Raw genomic sequence first — 19,306 nt, 5'->3', positions numbered from 1 at the left:
CCATTGCAAATAATTGTGTGTGTGCCACGAGAAGAGAATCTGCCTGACTCACCCCCCGCTTTCGGTGTGCCAGGCAGGGATGTGAATGCTCCGTCTTGGAGCTGGCAGTGAAGTGGGGATTGCTGTATCGGTACCACGGGAGTCCTCCAGCCTCCCCCGCTAGTGAGCTTGAGGATGTTTCCCCCTCAAGCAGGTGCCCCGCCACACTGGGACCACCCAGGCTCACAGGAACACACGTGTCACTGCGCCGAAGCCTAGCCCGCCGCGTCCACTGGCCCCACAGTCGGGCAACAACGCCCAGTTCCGCGAAGGGGTCTTTACAGTGGGAGAGAACCAAGACCACCCAAACTCCTCCTCTAAACGCTACGTGAAAAGGAAAAATAAAAGTACTTTTCCGCGGAAGCAGCTTACACACTCTGCGGGCGCCCAGCCCAGAGGATGCCCGGCCCGCAACTGACCTCTCTGCCTCTCCAGAGCGCGCCCTCCCAGACCAGCTCCCGGCCCGTCAGCCCTTCGCCGCTGCCGCGGGCGCAGCCGAACCGACCCTCCCTGCCGCCCCGGCCGGGCGCTCACCTCCTGGGGTCCGGCTTCCGTCGTTCTTCCAGTTTGGCGGCGGAGTGTGGGGCTGCAGCGGCCACTGCCGCCGCCGCCGCCTTCACTGCCACCGCAGCCGCCGCCGCCGCCACCCGAGCGCTGCCCGGCGCGTCGCCGGGGCTGGGGACTGGGGGCTCGTGAGATCCCCGGAGGCGCGGGCCCGGGGCGCAGCGGGGCCGAGCCGCGGGAAGTTGTCGGCGCTAGGCGTGCTGCGAGCGGGGAGCCGGCCACCCGCGCGCGCCCCAGTAGTCACAACTTTGCCGCCTCGGTGGGTGCGCGCCCCGGGGCACAGGGAGGCGAGTGCGGGACGAGGGCGCTGGGCAGCAGCGTCGTCGGAGTCGGCAGGACCGGGGCTTGAACGGCCAGCGAGAACCCGGGCAAGGTGGCGTGGGGTAGCTGTCTACACGGCCCGCGTGGCGCGTGGCGGTGAGAGTGTGAGAGCGCCGGCGTCTACTCTACTTTGCCTTCTGCAGCTCCTGCATATTTATGGGGCTCCCTCTTTTTCTGCCAGCAACTAACACTGCAGCAGTGGTGGCCGGGGCCGGCGCCCCTCGGGAGCCAGCTGGTGGACGGGGACTCGGGGAAGGCGGCCGTGGCTGAGACTGTGCCACGAGCGCGAGCCCGCGATCCATATTTAAAGCCCCGAGTGGCCTCGGCCAGCCCCCTGCCCTGCCCTCGTTGCGCCCGCCCGGCCCCCGCCGCTCCAGGCCGCCGCTCCGCGTCAGCCGCCCGGGCACCGCGGCGACGGGGAGGGGCCTCGGGCCGCACCGCCTCCCCGGGGGCTCCGGCTCTGCGCTCAGCGCGGGTCTGGAACTGGCCCGGGACCCGGCTCGGGATCGCCCGCCCTCGCCTTCCTCGGTTCTTTATCTCTCACGCCGAGCGGGCTGCTAGGTCCAGCTTTTTGTTCTATTCACATGACTTCCCAGCTGCGGAGAGCTTATACTCTCATGCACAACTGAAGTTGCTCGTATCTCCTAGCCCCAGATCACTCTTGACGCTACTTTATAGAACTTGAGGAGTGTAGAGAGAGGGTTGCCAGCACACAGTATTAAGCCATAGTTCACCTTTAGCAAAGAATGTCTGGGAAGAACACGATTCTCAACCTTGCTCTTCGCTTGTCACTGATGGCTTCTGTCTTCCTCGAGCAGTTTGGGAAATATCTTTAGCTATTCAGGGGAGTTTCGTGAGCGTGCAAAGTGATTATTTGTATTTACTCTGTTTCTGAGGCATAATTAAGGAGGTTTAAGTACCCTTTGCCAAGCAAATAACACTAATACTATATCTAGAACCCAGCCACATTACAATCAGTTAAGTACACCGTTAAACCATGTGAACAGACTGTCAGCATAGGCACCATCTATTGTTCCGAATACTGCTAGAGAGTAGCCACTTAATGGATTTGAGCCACATGGCATATGATACATTTCTTATTAATACATATCATATACATATAATAAGTTTGTGGAAGGCAATGACCAATCTGCATTTTAAACGGAACCTAGCAAAACAGATAAAGCCCGATTTCACATACTGACTACTTGCTCCTGGTTCCAATTTTTTCTTTAGAACTAAGCTATAACTAGTGAGCCCTCCAAGAGTAAAAAAATCTGGAGGAAAATAATTTGGGGACAGAGGCTTTTCTTTTCAGTTTTTAAAACTGGTAGAGATCCATTGTACTTCACCAGTGCTTGGGAAGCCGGAATAAGCTTGTACCTTTTTTAAAGCTGGTATGTTTAAAATACTTGGTTAATGCTCAGAAAGCACTTGGGAACCACCGGAAGCTGTCTAATGTCTCAGATTAGAATGTACTAATGTCGTGTGTCTGTCTGTTGTTACATCTGGCTGACATGTATGTTCACACATTTTACATGACTCACTACAGTGACATGGGAAATTCAAAACAGAAGACTATTAAAAAATAGTTTTAAACCTTTAAACTATTAAAAAATAGTTTTAAACCTTTTGTCCACATAGTTATATTTTGTCTTTAGACATGTTAAAATTAACTTTCAGTCCCTGAACACACAGTTAGCAAGAATCAGCAACCACAAAGTAAGCTCACAGGCAAAGGGAAGCCACTTTTGTATTAAGAATTTGCCACTGCTGTTCAGCAGTTTTTCACTCTGTGGATTATGTATTTCAACATAGCTGGCAATTTCTCATTATAATCGTCAACTAGCCATGAATGATCAGCATTGGAGAATGTTTGGGAAAGGAAAAGTCCAAGAAATGTATGTTTTCCAGAACTCTGCTGAAAAATATTTCACTGTCCTTAACACAAACCAAATAGGTAACACCTAGAGGCATTTCACTGTCGAGATTGGCAAATTTTACCCTGAATGAGTTATAAAGATGTGTGAGGGGGATGGCAGGGAGGGAATTAAAGCACTGTGGGGTGAAGTTCTGTGTGCCTTAAACTTAATGAGAAAAAGAGTTATCTTTGGCAAAGAGCCGACAACCACTGTTATCATTCTTATTACTTGATGTTTGCTATCCCACAATTAAAAGAGCACGTTCCATTTCCTGTCCTATTGATTATTGTCCAGTAATTGAGATGCATGTGTTTTTCCTTTGAAAGGCCATTGATTAACTTTTCTTATTAACTCTACATGTGGTCACCTTTGCTAATGCTATTCCGGGCGAGGACAATGAATCCTGAGACCTTTTTTGTACCTATCTTAAAATTTGAGTTATGTCTCTTGGTTCTCATGAGCCCAAAGAATGGTTTGTTTGTTCTTTTTGTCTTGGGGTTCACACAGCTTGATGACAAGATGAATGAACAAAATAATTAATGGAATTAGAAAAACAGTATAAGTAATCTTTATGGATAATGATTTATTTTTTAAAATCAATAACTCTGTGCTAAATGACCTTCTAGAATACCCACCCACTACTTAGCTTATCAATCAAGTTTCTTTCATATCATCCAAGGTCCTAATAGGCACCTAAAAAAGAAAAAAACAGGAAGATGGGAGAAAGAAAATTTGTTTCAATGACAAGCACCATCTAGTGGCAGAAGGTGATGAAACCTCCTGACAACATCATGTCTCCAAGAAGAAAAAAGATGAAAGCTTTTGAATAGGCAGTGCAGGCATTCCTGGTCTTGTATAAGCATGGAACTCTTTGATTCTCAAACAAGAAGGTTGTATGTAGTAAAATAATGCTATTGATAGTCTTTGATTATTCAAAGTAAGTAGGGTACAGGTCTGACATGCAGGTAGGATTATTGCCGTGCAGTTTTCTCAATTGTTGGGAAACTTTGCGGTCACACTTCTGAATAAAGACCTCTGTTATTTTTGTACTTAGAGATCTCTGTATTTAAGTTTCCTCATTACATAAAATAAAGAGGGTGATGGCTTGTCACTAGATATTATCTATAAAGCATTTTGTTCAACAAATAGTAGAACCCATAAATATAATTATTATATTTGGGGTTTTTCCATTATTCTATTTTATTAGAAAAGAAAAAAGTGAAATATATCATTGAATGTTTATCCTGGAGTTATACAAAATTATAACATCCATATACATCTCATTCAGGGGCCTAAACAAAAAGGTAGTAGTACATATGATATATACTATTATGACAAACATCAAAGAATGATCAGAAATGTTTCTCAATATCAGCTCCTTCTTAAATACATGGCTCATTGGTGGAAGTTTGACAAACATTTTGCTCTACAGAACAGAGATTTTCTTTGTGCTGATATTTATTTTGACTTGTAGTTGTTTTGTTGTTAAACAATCTTGCAAAAGGATGATCATTAAAGTTGCCACTTATAATCAATTTAGTCAACAACTTCATGATCTAAGAGTAAGGAAGGAGAAGATCACTTTTTCTCATCCTGGGACTAGCTTGGGATGAAACTGAAGCTAGATATAGATAAGGAGAGGAAAAAAGAGATCGCTTTAAATATCTCATTTTTGTTTCACTTACACTCCAGAAAGTTCATATTCAGCCTGACAAATTCCTAAATAAGTTCAGCCAACCTAGACTTCTAATCTATATTCCCTCTTTCAAATCCCAGGTTTAAAAATAACTGTAGCCCCTTTTTATGAGAAAAGAAAAGTGAACAGTTTTTGCAAGCTGTCAGCATGGCATGAACTAGGGAAAATAATTTCATTTGGTTAAAAATGTGTCATAAATTGCTTAAACTACTAAGCTTTCAACCGTATCCAATTGTCTTTTAAACACGTACCTAAAATCAAATGTTAGAAGAGGTTCTAACTTCTAAAAACAAGAGCCTATCTCTGTTCATTTTGACGAAGGCAAGTTATTCAACCTTTCTGGGCCTCGGTTCCTATAATAAAATCAAGAAGCTTAAGACGATTACAAAAAAAATAAATTAAAAAATAATAGTAATAATTCTGACAGGACACCAGAATATTTTCCTCTAATAAAATGTGAACGTTTATGATAAATGTGCAAATTTTTCAGACATGGTATTGACACATTTATTACGAATGATCTGTTTAATAACCCTAGGCCAGAGTTTCAGCCTCTTCCACCTACAGGAATTCTCCCATGGATCAGCATAATACAGGACACAAGACTCTCTGTTTGAAAGGAAAAGGAAAAATTAAATCGAGCTACTAAGTCACTAAGACCTATGCCCCTGATTTAAAAGACTGGTCTGGTTTTAGGTAAGATAGTAGAGAAATACGTCTCTGCCAGAACTAACTTCCAGGGCCCTTGGACCCTGCTAATCTGTGTGTGTGTGTGTGTGTGTGTGTGTGTGTGTGTGTGTGTCCACAGACATAGAGAGGTGCTTGTTCCTTTGTATCCCACTGGCCTCCCTGCCTCTGCCTCATTGGGGGATGAATAAGCCCAGATGGCAGGCTGTTTTAAATTGTTCTTCCTTTTCTGCTGTGAACCAAGTCACATGAACACAGCTATTCCATTTTGTGGAGACAGTTTTCTACAGATTAACCGACCACTGGATCAAACTGGGCCATGATCATTCTTTTCCCACTGGTCTGCTCTCCAGACCAGGCCTATCCTGGAGACCACAGCACCTTGATCTCCTTGCAAGTGACAAAACAGTTGACACTTCAAGTACATATCTGCCACACTGATTTCTTTATGGGAAATGCTGTAAGATTGAAATCTGAATATTAAAAGTTGGCTCCTTTTTCCCCCATCTTGAGGGAGGGAACATTCTGAGCAAATTTGCTCTTTATGGCTTTTCAATTTCCCAATACTAACGGAATGATGCTCAGTTCTGCACAGAACATGAAGAATGATGGGGCCATCCATTCAGTCCATGAATATTGATTAAGAACCTCCGTACTATATGTCAAGCACTCTTTTAGGTGATGGATTTCTAGAACAAGTAGATAAAATTCCTGCTTCATGAAGCTTCAAGTAAACAAATAAATGGACAAGATAATTTCTATTTCTGTGGAATGAAAATTTCTATGAAGCAGTAAATGCCATGAATAGGGTGGCCAACCATCCCAGTTTCCAATTCCAGTTTACCCCTGTTAGTCCTATGTGATAACAGCACTCCTTTTCACTCTCAAAAGAGAAACTGTTAAAATATAATAGAATCACCCTAGCTTTAGAAGAAATAAAACACAGTGAGAGGGCAAGGGGGAGCTACTTTCAAGTGAGATTTGGGAGAGAGCTCTTTGATGAGGTGATATTTGAGCACACAGATCTGAATGACAAGATGCATAAATAGGAAGAATTTTAAGGGCAAACAAGCTGACAGGACAAACATCTGGCACAGTGTCTTACACACAGTAGGAACTCAGTAATTGTTGTAGAATGGTTGACTGCATTCACTCTTTTTGGAGCGTTAAAAATGTTACTCAACCAGAATACATTTCTATTAAGACACATTCAGGCTCCGCAAATTCCTTAAGACATCATTCTTCTAAAACAATAAGTTTTAAACTACATCTATGTATTTATTCGCATGTGCATAAACATCTCTGGAAGGGTGTATGAGCAACTAAAAGCACTATTTGCCTCCAGTGGGGAGAACTAGGTGATAATGAGGATAGCCATAGAGAGAAAAGCTTTTTGTTATAACCTTTATACTTTTTTGAATTTCGAGCCATGCAGATAGATTGCTTATTTAACCTAAATATGAATTAAAATAAATAATATATGTTTATATATATACACAAAATAGTTTTATGCCTCGATCTATTTTTATACAAATAATATATAATTGTAAATTATACATTATAATATAAATTAACAGAAATCCTTCAGATGAACAATGGGATTAATATCCTTATAGACTATGTAACAGCGGCTACAGTGATGCCAATGACAGAACTAGCGTGTCGGAGTCTTTACCTAGTTCTTGGATGCTGTTTAATGATGACAGTGTTTGCTCACTGCTCATTTGGGCTTCATTCAAATAGTGTCATGGGACAAAGAGACCTTCAAAAGGATATTGCTGCTTTTTCTTGCACCTGGGCAAATAAAAACACAGTATAAAATTTTAAAATAACATTTTATTGGGTATCTTGCTCTACTTTGATTATAGCTTTCAGGTTTCCAAAAATGAAAGAAAATCTGTTGTTTTTACATTATAAAAGTCATGTCATTTTACTGTAAAAATGTTGTATGATTTAGAAAAATAGGTGGAATGACAGTGAGAATATCCTCTTTCTGAGGACTGCTAATGTTCAGACATATTTTCTTCTTTGATTAATTTAAATTTGTGGTTTACAGTTGATTGATCATTTTGTATTTTTTTTTAAATGCTGTGGTTATTGAGGCTAATTTTGAGTGAGGACAATCCTTTTGGCATAAAACAAATTTTAAGAGATATGGCTGGAGAAAAAGGGGGAAATCTAAATTTGGCACCATCTTTCTAAACCAATTGATTGCTGTCGCCCTCATCATAGCACAATCCCAGAATCACCTTTACAAAAATTCATTTAGAATAGGCTCTCTATAGACAATTTCTGCTATCTGGAAATAAAAATATTGACAACTCCACTAATAATTATAATAATAGCCAATACCTACCTAGTTATTACCATGTTCCAGGGACTATTTTAATTACTTAACATGAATTAACTTATTTAATTTTTTTCATCAAAAAATACTTTTAAAACTTTTATTAAATTTATCGGGGTGACATTGGTTAATGAAATTATATAGATTTCAAGTACAAAATTCTATAATACATCTGTATATTGCATTGTGTGTTCACCACCCAAAGTCAAAGCTCCTTCAGTCATGGTATATTTGACCCCCTTAACCTTTCCTATCTCCCCCACTCTGGTAACCACCATACCGTTATCTGTGTCTATGAGTTTTTCTTTGTCTTGTTCATTTCTTATTTCCAGTTTTATATCCCACAAATTAGTGAAATCATATGATTCTCGACATTTTTCCATCTAACTTAATTTGCTTAGTATGATATTCTCAAGATTTATCCATGTCGTTGCAAATGGCAATGTTTCATCTTTTCTTGTAGCTGAATAATATTCTATTGTATATACATACCACATCTTCTTTATCCAATCATTTATCGTAGGACACTGGTTGTTTCCATGTCTTGGCCACCATGAATAATGCTGCAGTGAACATGGGAATGTATATATCTTTACAGATAACTGTTTTCCAATTTGGAGGGTATATACGCAAAAGAGGGATTGCTGGTTCATGTGGTAAATCCACTCTTAATTTTTTGAGAAACCTCCATATTGTTTTCCATAGCAGTCGTACCAATTTACATTTCCACCAGCAGTGTATGAGGGTTCCTTTTTCCCCACAATCTATCCAATGCTTGTTATTACTTTTCTTGTTGATGATCAGAGGTGTGAAGTAGAATCTCATTGTGGTTTTGATTTGCATTTCCCTAATAGCTAGTGATATTGAGCATCTTTTCATGTATCTGTTGGCCATTTTTATGTCTTCTTGGGAGAAGTGTCTGTTCAGGTCCTCTGCCCATTTTTTTAATTGAATTGCTTGTTTTGTTGTTATTGTTGTTGAGTGTATGAGTTCTACATATTTTTAGGATATTAACCCCTTATTGAAGATGTTGTTTGCAAATATCTTTTCCCATTTGGATGGCTGCCTTTTTTGTTGTTGTTGTTGGTTTCCTTTGCTCTGCAGAAGCTCTTTAGTTTGATATATTCCCATTTATTTATTTTTGCTTTTACTTCCCTTGACTTTGAGATCAAATTCATTAAATCCTCTTTAAGACCAAGGTCCATAGGTTTAGGACCTATATTTTCTTCCATGCAATTTATTTCAGGTCTTATATTTAGGTCTTTGATCCGTTTTAAGTTAATTTTGACAGATAGCAGTCTAGTTTGTTTTGCATGTTGCATTTCAATTTTCCCACCATTTATTGAAGAGGCATTTTTTCTCCATTGTATGTTTTCAGCTCCTTTATCAAAAATTATTTGCCCATATATATGTGGGTTTATTTCTGGGCTCTCAGCTGTGTTCTATTGGTCTGTCTGTTTTCCTGCCAATACCATGCTCTTTTGATTATTGTTTCTGTGCAGTCAGAGAGTATGATATCTCTGGCTTTGTTCTTTTTTCTCAAGATTGCTCTAGCTATTTGGGGTCTTTTGTGGTTCCACATAAATCTGATGATGTTTCGTTCTATTTCTTTTAAGAATGTTACTGAGATTTTGATGGAGATTGCAGTATATCTGCATATAACTCATTTAATCTTCCTAAAACTCTGTTATTAGTAGTGTTATTATTTCCATTACCAGAAGAAGCAATATGAATACCAGAACTCCATACATTTTCATGCTTATCAACTGTTTCAGAATTCTTCAAAATTTGAGGAAGTTTGGAGTTAAGAGTTGGTCTTTCTCTATGAACTTAAACATCTCATCCAGAAGAGTTTGGAGAATTGATGGGGAAATTCACACAACATGACACCTGAATTATATCTACTGCTTCAATTTCAACTTAACTTGACAGAACATATATACACTAATATTATTGCCTGCATATACCTCTGAGAACTCAGCTATCCAAACCAGAATTTTTAGAAGCTGCAGACACTATATTTTTTTCTAAATACGACCAATGTTTTATCATGGCTATTTTAAATGAGATTTTCAATAGTGTTTTCTTTTAACTTCAATCACATGTATGTGCTTTCCAGCCATAATCATCCCTATAGAGCACATAATAGGCATACAACATATATGTGTTTGAAAACCATTAATAACTTCCCATGAACAAGTAACACTATGGTATTTGCTTGTACTGTTCCTCTTTGACTTTTCGATTTTTCACATTAAAATAAGTGGGGAAAGGAAATATTTCTCTTGGTGTTCTGGTATTGTTATTGTTATTCTGGGCCTGGTACTAAAAATATTCATCCCTAAGTTAACTATTGAGACTTTTATCTCTGTTTACCAAAAAACTAACATATTGTCCAGAATTGCACAGAAATTGGTAATAAGTTTCTTTCAGCAATTCTTACTTGCTTAAAGGTTAATATTTAGTAAAACTCTGACAGAAAATATCTGAAAATATAAGAAAGTGTGCTAGACAGCTCTCTCTGTTTCAGTCAATAGGCCTCAAATTCTATTACTGCTTCTTTGATTAAATTAAAATACAATAAGTATTGAGTACTTATTTAACACTTTGTCTATCCTGGCAAGAGTAAAAGACATTCCATTTAGAAGAATAACTATTCAAAGTCTTCTGCTGATGCTGCAGTTACTATTTGGAATAAAGAACAGAGTAATCAAGAAGATGGAGGCCATTTTTCAGAGAATGAAGGAGAAAACATTACATACTAGGTTTGGTGGTGCTGTCCTAACAAACTGCTTTCATAATCTTGTTTTAGCATAGACTATCAAACAAGGCAAATAGCAGTAGTCCAGTTAATGCAAAAAGATTTTAGGTGAATGAATTAAATGCTACATTCAATAATTAATAATAGCCACCATTTGTCAAGTACTTCCTAATCTTTGCGGAAATTTTGAATGATAAGATAAAAATTATCCCTATTATACAATTAAGGAAACAAAGGCTCAGAAATGTCGAGTGATCAACCTCAAGTCATACAAGTACTAAAGTTATGGAGCCAGGGTTCTAAATACAGGGCTAAAACCCTGTTCTTTCAATTATACCACGCTTCCTTAATCTACCCCTAGGACAACCATGGAGAAAGTTGACATTACTTTGTCCTTGATGGATGAAGTTCAGGCCCCTTACCTCTATAGTCCTTTCCACATCCCCATTTTCAGTCTACACTGCACATAAAGCAGATTAATCTTCATAAAGCACCTGCCCTCCCTAAAAAAATACAAAAGTAAATTTAAAAAAGAAAAACACACTTTCAATGATCTTCAACTGTTGCATGAAATCCAAGTTATTTAGCTTTGAGTTAGTGGTCTTTAATGGCCTAGCTTCAATCAGTTGTATTTGCTACTGGTCTCATATATGGCTTAAAACTCCACACAACCTGGACTTCTCACCATTTCCTAAACCTGCATTTTGTTTCCTTGGTCATGATTGCTTGTTTGCCCCATTTATTTACCGGGATTGCCTTTTTTTCCCCCCAATATTTGAAAGCCTTTTTATTTTTAAACATCCAATTCAAATCCTACCTAATCCATATTATCTTCTCTGATTAGTTCAGCACAAAAGACCTCTTTCTCCTCCATACTGATAGCACTTAGGTTCTTCTACTTATATTGTCACTTAAACCATCTCAATGTAATGATATTTTTAGTATATGTTCCTCATTTGGCCCACAAAATTGTAAGCTCTATGAAAATAGGAAATATATCTTACATATTTTTACATTCTTTATCTCCTCTAGTACAGTCCCATGCATATAGAAGGCTCTCACTAAAAACTGATTGAATAAATGAAACTGAGGTTCAGTTAGTGACATTACAACCTCAAATATCATAAGAGCCTCCTTGAAAGATCAGATTGAACTCAAAAAACACATATAAGTTTTTACTTCTCTGTGGCTACTAATTTAAAAATCATCTTTTATGTTTAGACATAGACGAGTAAAATATGGATGTTTTGATGAGAAATTAGACTTAAACTTACAATTTTCTTCTTGTTTTAAACAATCTTTCATTTAGTATTCAAAAAATATTTACAGAATGCCTATTATGCACAAGATCCAGTAAAGTACTGAAAGAGTGAATAAGACAGACAAGGCCATTATCATCAGGGAGCTAAAATTCTAGCTGTAAAGAGAAGCAATAATCAAGTAAACAGATACATAGAATCATAAGTCTTATTATAAAGTTAGTATATAATAATCAAAGAGAGTAATGGGATTTAATACTTTAGATTGGCTGGTCAGGGCTTGAGGAGGTAATAGCAGACTTTAAATGAGCCAGCCATGCAGATGGCTGTGCCAAAAGCACTCCCAGTGAAAATAATAGGTTCAAAGACTCTTGGGGTGTGAGGAACAAAAGAGATTGGTGAGGGTGGAAGACAATAAGCAAAAGGGAGAATGGTATAAGATCAGGTTTGGAGAAGAAAGAGGAGGCAGATCTTGCAGGGTCTTTTAGGTCTAGAAAGGAATTAAGATAATATTCTAAGAGCATCCAAAAGCTACTGAAGAGTTTTAAACAAAGGTGTCACACGATCAAATTTATGGCTTGGGAAGTTCATTCTTACTACTAAATGGAGAATGGATTAAAGAGGAACAGGTGGGTTGCATTAGAGGAATGCACTGAAGATGGAGAGGAGTAAATGGCTGAGAGACATTTTAGGAGACAGAACTAAGTGTACTTGACATATTAGATGTAAGAGTTGAAAGAACAAGAAAGATCAAGGACAACTCCTAAGTTTGGGCTAGGAACTGCTGCCATTTTCTAAGATGGAGGCGCCTGCCGAAGACCAAGTTTGAAGACAAAAATCACTGTTTGGATTTTGGGGAATGACACAGAAGAGCTGTTTTGAATGCTGTGTTTGTGATTTCTTTTAGACATGAAGTTCTAATAACCAGCATCATGAAAGTGTTAACATCACACTTAATACTTAACATTTTTCTCAACTATGTATTTGCTTGTTCTTTGGCCAGTATAGCAGATTGTATTTCCCTAAAAGAGTGTCAACAATATTTCCCATTTCCACACCCTATTCTCTAATGTGACCTTTGCACTCTCCAATTAAAAGGTAAGTTCTAATTCTCTTCTTCTTGAATCTGAATGGGCTTGTGACTGCTTTGACCAGCAGAACACAGTGGAAGTGAAACTGTGTGGCTTCCAAGGCTGGGTTATAGAAGATGATGCAGCTATCACTTCGTTTCCTGGAACAGTCATGCTTGCAGCCTTGAGCTTCTGTGTAAGAAATTCAATTGTCCCAACACTCCCATGCTTGGCTCCAAGACAAGCCAACCGGAGCAGCCACGTGGGGAAGCCACCTATAAGCAGTGCAGTTGACAGTTCTACTCTCCAGGCCTTCCCAACACAGGCATCAGACATATGAGTGAACGGGCCTCCAGATGATTGCAGGCTCAGCCATCAAATCACCCCAGTTCTCAGAATCTTGCTATGCCCTGTCTTGGCCCACAGGATCCATGAGCATAATGAAATGATTATTGTAAGCTACTAAATGTTGAGGTAGTTTGTTAAGCAGTAGTAGTAACCAGACCAGCCAGTTAATCAAACATTTAGGGAATACGTACATCTAAGCTATAATCCTACCAATATGCTTCCTATACAGTTCGATGCTACTTTCAAGAGGAGCATGCAATACTCAAACAAGATTCTTGGACTAAACTTCATTTTACTTACTTGAACGAAGTTGAATAATCATATTATTGATAACGGTGGACAAAGAATCTGAAGTTCAGACATAAATTTGGCACTTAATTCTTCTTGGTAAAATTAAGTTTGATAGTAAAGCATATTCAAGTTCAATAAAAGCTAGCAAATGGGGCCATACTTTAATGTCCTGATGCACATTTCAAATCTCATGATTTCCCTTATATTCCATAAGCAATTTTTCTGCAGATATCTCTAAGTTCACATGAGTGGAGCTACAAATAGAATAAACTGCTTATGAATAAAATTCCTAGGTATGACAGATGGTTAGAGCATTGGAACACAAAGTTTTGTTTTCAGAAACAGTCCTCTATATTTTTTCTTTTTTTACCATTCAATATTTTTTCCTCATCTGTCTTTCAAGAAGTGTGAATTAGGAAAATTCAGCCTTGGATATTAGGATATTTCTCTAAAAACAATACTTCAATGTGAAAACTATGTTAACACAATGTATTAAATTCTGAAAGAAAATTATTTTCCTAGGAATTAATACTTGGTATCCTATGAGTGAATAAAGTCAATTTGTTTTGCTTCCAGGACAATGAGAAATATTTAGTGACTGATCACATCTTCATATGAGTGACTTTAGTAAGTGCTAACAATAAATTACATCCCCCGAGCTAGCAGTTATTTTAGCCACTACCCCTTGGCTCTGACAATGCTGGTCTTTGATCATATTTTTCTCCTCAGTGAGCCACTAAGTTTTAATTATCCTTGCAGATCCATAATAAATATAAAATTTTTAGTCTTTTATGAGCAAAACGAACTGAACTCAATGCTCTTGATTCTATTTCTGCCTTCACTATTATGTTCTATGGATAATACCAATATTGGTGCTCTATTTGGAGTATTAAAATTCTGGAAGCCACTAAAAACAGTAACTACATGTGCTTACAAATTTTTTCTTAATTTCTTTCCAAAGAAACTAACATAGTCAGTATTTAGAGCCTTAGAATGTTTTGGCTGCCATATGGAAATATTTATTTGGGGACTTACAGGGTCATGTTATTTTTTAAATGATGTATCATAACAACTTAAAAACAAACATTTTTTGTTGTTATTGTTTTCTGAAGAGTTTGAACTTAGGGGTTGATTATATTTCATGAAAGTATATGCAATAAGAAATAGGATAAGAAATTAGTTTAAACCGGGGATCACCAAGCTTTTTCTGTAAGAAGTCAGTTAATGTTTTTGGCTTTGCCAGCCAAATATTCTGTCTCAACTACTCAGCTCTGCCATTGTTGTAAGGAAGCAGCTGTAGGCAATATGCAAATGAAGGGTGTTGCCAGATTGGCCATAGAGGGCCACACTTTGCCAACTCCTCCTTAAAGGCAGACTCCATTAATAAAATATAATGGAATGTAATCGTGTTTATTTATGAAAAGATTTACCTTTCACATCTTCTTAGTATGTTTTATACCTCTTGTTTTGTTTTATTGCAGACTATACCATGCCTCCTCATTCTTCCAACCTCCCCTATTGCATCAGACTGAGATAAAGTCAATTATCATATTACAGCAGTGATTGGAATGCTACAAAACTACTCTGAAATACCACTGCACAAAGAAACAGAACAAAAGAATATATCTAGTATTTTAGAATTGGAAGAAGGTATGAAAATACTAGTTCAGAATATTTAGCAAAGCAATCCATTACCTTGTATATATACATCTAAATTTAAAACTGGTGGCCAATGTGGCTGATGTGGGGCACACACCTCAGAGGCTCTGATATCACACACAAAAAAGTGCATATTTTCATTTCACTTAAATTAGACAACCTAAAAAAAGGGGCATGACAAAAATAAAGACCACGCCCTAACCATTCTCATTACTAAGTAAAAGTGAAGGAAAATTGTATATTCATAGATTAAAAGATTAATCTATAAAGTAGTTAATGGCCTGCCTACTCCTACGGCCAAATGATGCTTCTGTTGTGATCAACATGGCCTGAAATTTTTATTTTCTTCCCAGTCGTGTTACCAATCTCTTTCTAAAAAGTCATCTCTCTTCTTCCTATGTAATTCTAATATCTAGCTCCCTGACTCCCTAAACTGTGCCAAAGATTGAATCATTGCTGACAGAGAACTATAGCACAATTTTAGGAACTTCGTTTTGGTGAAAAGGTTACCAAAAGTAGTATACAACAAAATTAGGGGCAACGAGTAGATAAAAAAAAATAAACGAAATTGAAATCTCATATGTGTTTTTTGAGTGCTCAAGTGTCTTGTCCTCATAATCTTTCATAAAGACATTCTGATCATATATGGTAGTAAAGAATTATTATTTTCCAATGTCTTTCCAAGGTTTAAGACACTCAAATGCATAATCAAACATAATGATAAAATGTTCTTTCATAGTAATAATCTTAGTTCTTTCCTAAACGAATCCACTAATCCATTTTCCTCTGTGCTCTATGTTCATTAGTGATTTATACCTTACTCTCATGAACTACAGACTCCATTTAAAGAAAAGGGATGGGGCAATGTCAGCAGGGACTGAACTCAGATGTTCTGCAGTTTAGCCTTGAACTGAAACCACTAAAAATTTTGGAATTATCTGACTAACAAGCAGGCGCTTACCTGAGTATTGGTATCAAATGGGATGTAACTCTCCTAATCCCTGTAAGAGAACCTGCCTATGGAGATTACACTTTGTGACAAGAGTAACAACAGTCAAAAGCAAAAGCTTTGGAGTCAGACCACTCTGGGATTGAAGCTTAGCTCTCCTGTTGTTTCTATGGGTAACCTCCGTTATTATGGTGATGGGGGGCTGTAGGTGCTTGTACTGGTACAGGTGGAGGTCTTAACAGTAGTTCAGTAACTAGGCAAGGAAAAGACACAATTATAGTACTAAAATAGTTTTAAATAACTCTCTCAGTCCATCAAACATATTGAATGCCTCAATCTATATTCTATCGTCATTGGGTGAACAAGAATATTATCTCTTCCAAATAATGTTGGTTGAATTAAGGTAATAGCTGGGCATGAAAATAAGCACTGGAATAACATTCATTATTAAATTCATCTCCTTATTTCCTATAGTCAGCGCTGAGCTGATCGAGAAGGGAAGGTTTCGGTGGTGAGATACCCAATTGGAAGAATGCACAAGGGGCTGACATGAAAATGAAACAGCAGGCACCAACTTTATTGCAGGGAGCATGCTTCTATTGTGGGCAGTGCAGTTCTATTGCAGGCAGCACGCTTCTGCTTCTGCTCCCCTTCTGCTCCCCTGGAGACCGCATGGGCTCCACACATATCAGAGTACAATAGTGGCATTCAGCCAAACACGCATGATACAATAAGCTGAATGATGTCTACATATTTTAGGCACAGGTGCCCTACTACACTAATGGAACATTCTAAATCTGGGGTCCTGTCCCTAGCCACGAGCCTAGACCACAGCCAGACCTGGGACCAGCCAAGCCTGGGACCCACATCTATGGAACAGCAAACCTCATTGTAATCCCACACTCAATTAGTATATTGGGATGAGAGTATTGTCAGAATTATAGAAGAGGAACAGATACATATCTATATGTTTTTATTCCTTTCTTAAACTCTGAGAACAGAATTAAATAATCCATGAGAGTAAACATTCTCTCCCATTATATTATGTTATCTTTTCTTCCTCTCTTAAAAAGTCTTAATAAATTTATCCTAGCACACAGGTTAGACCTAGAGCCTATAATTGTCTTGCTCCGACTCTGTTTTGCAGTATTTATTCATTCAGCAATCTATAGAGTATATTATGTGTCAAACACTATGCTCAGTAGTGGGAATAAACAGCCGTTAAGAAGTCATGATACAATCCCTGTCCTCATGGGGCTTACTGTAGAGCTCCTATAGAAGATAAATATTAAATAAATACACAAGTAGGCAATTTATGAATTATGAGTAAGATTAAACAACAGTTATAATTGAAAGAGAAGAGATAGAGATCTGCTCTATGGAAGTCTGGTGAGCCATCACCTCTACACCTAATGGGATGGTAACTGGAGACACCTTTTCTATCTTCACATTCCCTGCCACTGATATCATCCCCTCAGCAACACCCAACAATGGGACATGAACGATGATGCTTGGGTGGGGCAATAAATGTTCTTGCAGAGTAAGTTAATGAAATAATCATATTGCCACATGATACCTTTTCTCACTCTATAACACTGTACTTGCCTTTAGGGCATTCACACAAATTATTTATTTAATGCACACTGAGAAGCTTATTTGCTTTGTGGAGGAGAGCTCAGGGTGCTATCTCTATCAAAACCCTATGGATCCCTCATGATTTCATCTTTGCAAGGGAAAGAAAATTAAGTTGAAAACACTGAAAGTCTCTCCTCCTTCTGCCCCTTGATAGACACATTCCCCGCTCAGGCATAGAATCCTAATTGGTATTGTGGAAATGTGGCTTCTTTGGAATTTTATTCATTCTTAAGATTTTTATATTTATCTGGAGGGTAACTATTTATTATTGAAGGTACCATACTTCTCCAAAAATATAGATCTTTTTTCAGAGTTTACCAAAGCGTCATACATCTAGCCAGTATATAAAAATGAAGTGTGCCAGTAAGGAGAAATTAGTACAAAGCTCATTTAAAAATATATATATCAGGTGTTTTGTTTTTTTTTTTTGACTCTTTAAAAATAGTAAAAAGATATATTCCTAGATACAAACGTTGTGTTGCTAGTCTGTGAATATTTTTGTCAAATCATCTTCATTGATGTACTTTCTTTAGGCCAAGGTGTTTTGTTCTGTTTTTTTTATAGCTCCTACTTTTACCTGACCCTTCATTTGTACTATTTTTCATCTCATGATATTCCCTCAATTCCATAATATCACATTCCTCATCCCTCTGCCCACATACCACCACCCCCCATTTCTGGTTTCCTCTCATTATTAAAGCTGGTTTCTGAATCTATAAAGTGAATGTTCCTTTGCTTCCTATCAAATTGCGATGGAAATAAAATGAAGTTCCACATGAAAAAAGTTCAATAGGTAGTAGGAGAATTACAATTTTATCAAGCATTCAAAAATGACATGGAGCAAAATTTGACATTTATAATGGCTGTTCCTTTGTTCTCAGGGAGAAAAAAGGCCTAGAGTTAATACTTACCTGGACATGTGTTTAAGATAAAACAATAGGGAATGTGTTTAATTTCTTCCAATTAGAGATCACGGAAAAGGGAATATTGGGTCGTGATTAAGACTGTCGACTCTAGAATTAAACTATTATGGGTTTAAATATGGGCACATTCGTTTATTACCTGCATGACCTTGGTCAATGTTATCTAACTTTTCTAAGGCTCAGTTTCCACATTAGTAAAAAGTATCTACTGCATCAAGTTGTTGTGAAAAGTACATGAATTAAATACGTATAAAGTACTCAGAAGGTCTGGTACATAGGAAGCAGTCAATAAATGTTAGCTATTACTGTGATAGATTCCAAATTACAGAAATTCATATCCTTTTTTTTTTGAACCCTAATGCTATAGAAAATGTAAGCCAAATGCATTGTAAAACTACCTAGATTTCAGGTCGGCTTGTTGGTCATCATTTGGCAATATAGGAGAGTCCTGTATATATTTTCATTATACAGAAATAGATGCATAACTATATGTATACATGCATATAAATATACACACACATTTTGTATCTACATTTTTCTTTTATAATTAATGTTACATCTTTTTATTTTGTTGTTATTTTATTAGATATATAATTTTTAATAAGCCATATATGAGGTACTATGAAATCTACTCAGGTATTTTCTGGGCAAAAAAACTACACTTTTAAGATCTGCCAAGTGAAAATAATGACACATGTTACTTCAGGATTCTGTTCTCCAATTCACATCAGATTCCTCTTTGGATACTTTCAATCCGAAAATCACACGCAAGCTAATTCATCTCTTGCTGGCCCACCCACACTTTACCCATATTTTCTCTCATTGCCGTGACTCA

General features: G+C 38.0%; 1 protein-coding gene across 7 annotated transcripts in view; it reads right to left on the bottom strand.

Moving 5' to 3' along the window:
- Positions 1-19,306, bottom strand: part of SLC4A4 (solute carrier family 4 member 4) — a 357,503-nt gene that overhangs the window by 308,911 nt on the left and 29,286 nt on the right. Inside the window, exon 1 of one of the 7 annotated variants that reach the window (XM_039845402.1) lies at positions 574-1,238. The exons of 5 other annotated variants lie outside the window; for them this stretch is intronic. The gene's annotated coding sequence lies outside the window, so the exon portion shown is untranslated. Of the gene's footprint in view, positions 1-573; positions 1,239-19,306 lie in introns of those variants that run through there. One more of the 7 variants, XM_039845395.1, reaches the window with a different exon arrangement.

The sequence above is a fragment of the Pteropus medius genome, unplaced genomic scaffold, assembly GCF_902729225.1.
Source record: "Pteropus medius unplaced genomic scaffold, Ma_sr-lr_union100, whole genome shotgun sequence".
Taxonomy (NCBI): domain Eukaryota; kingdom Metazoa; phylum Chordata; class Mammalia; order Chiroptera; family Pteropodidae; genus Pteropus; species Pteropus medius.
The sequence above is the reverse complement of the archived record's forward strand: the minus strand, read 5'-3'. Positions and strand labels throughout refer to the sequence as shown.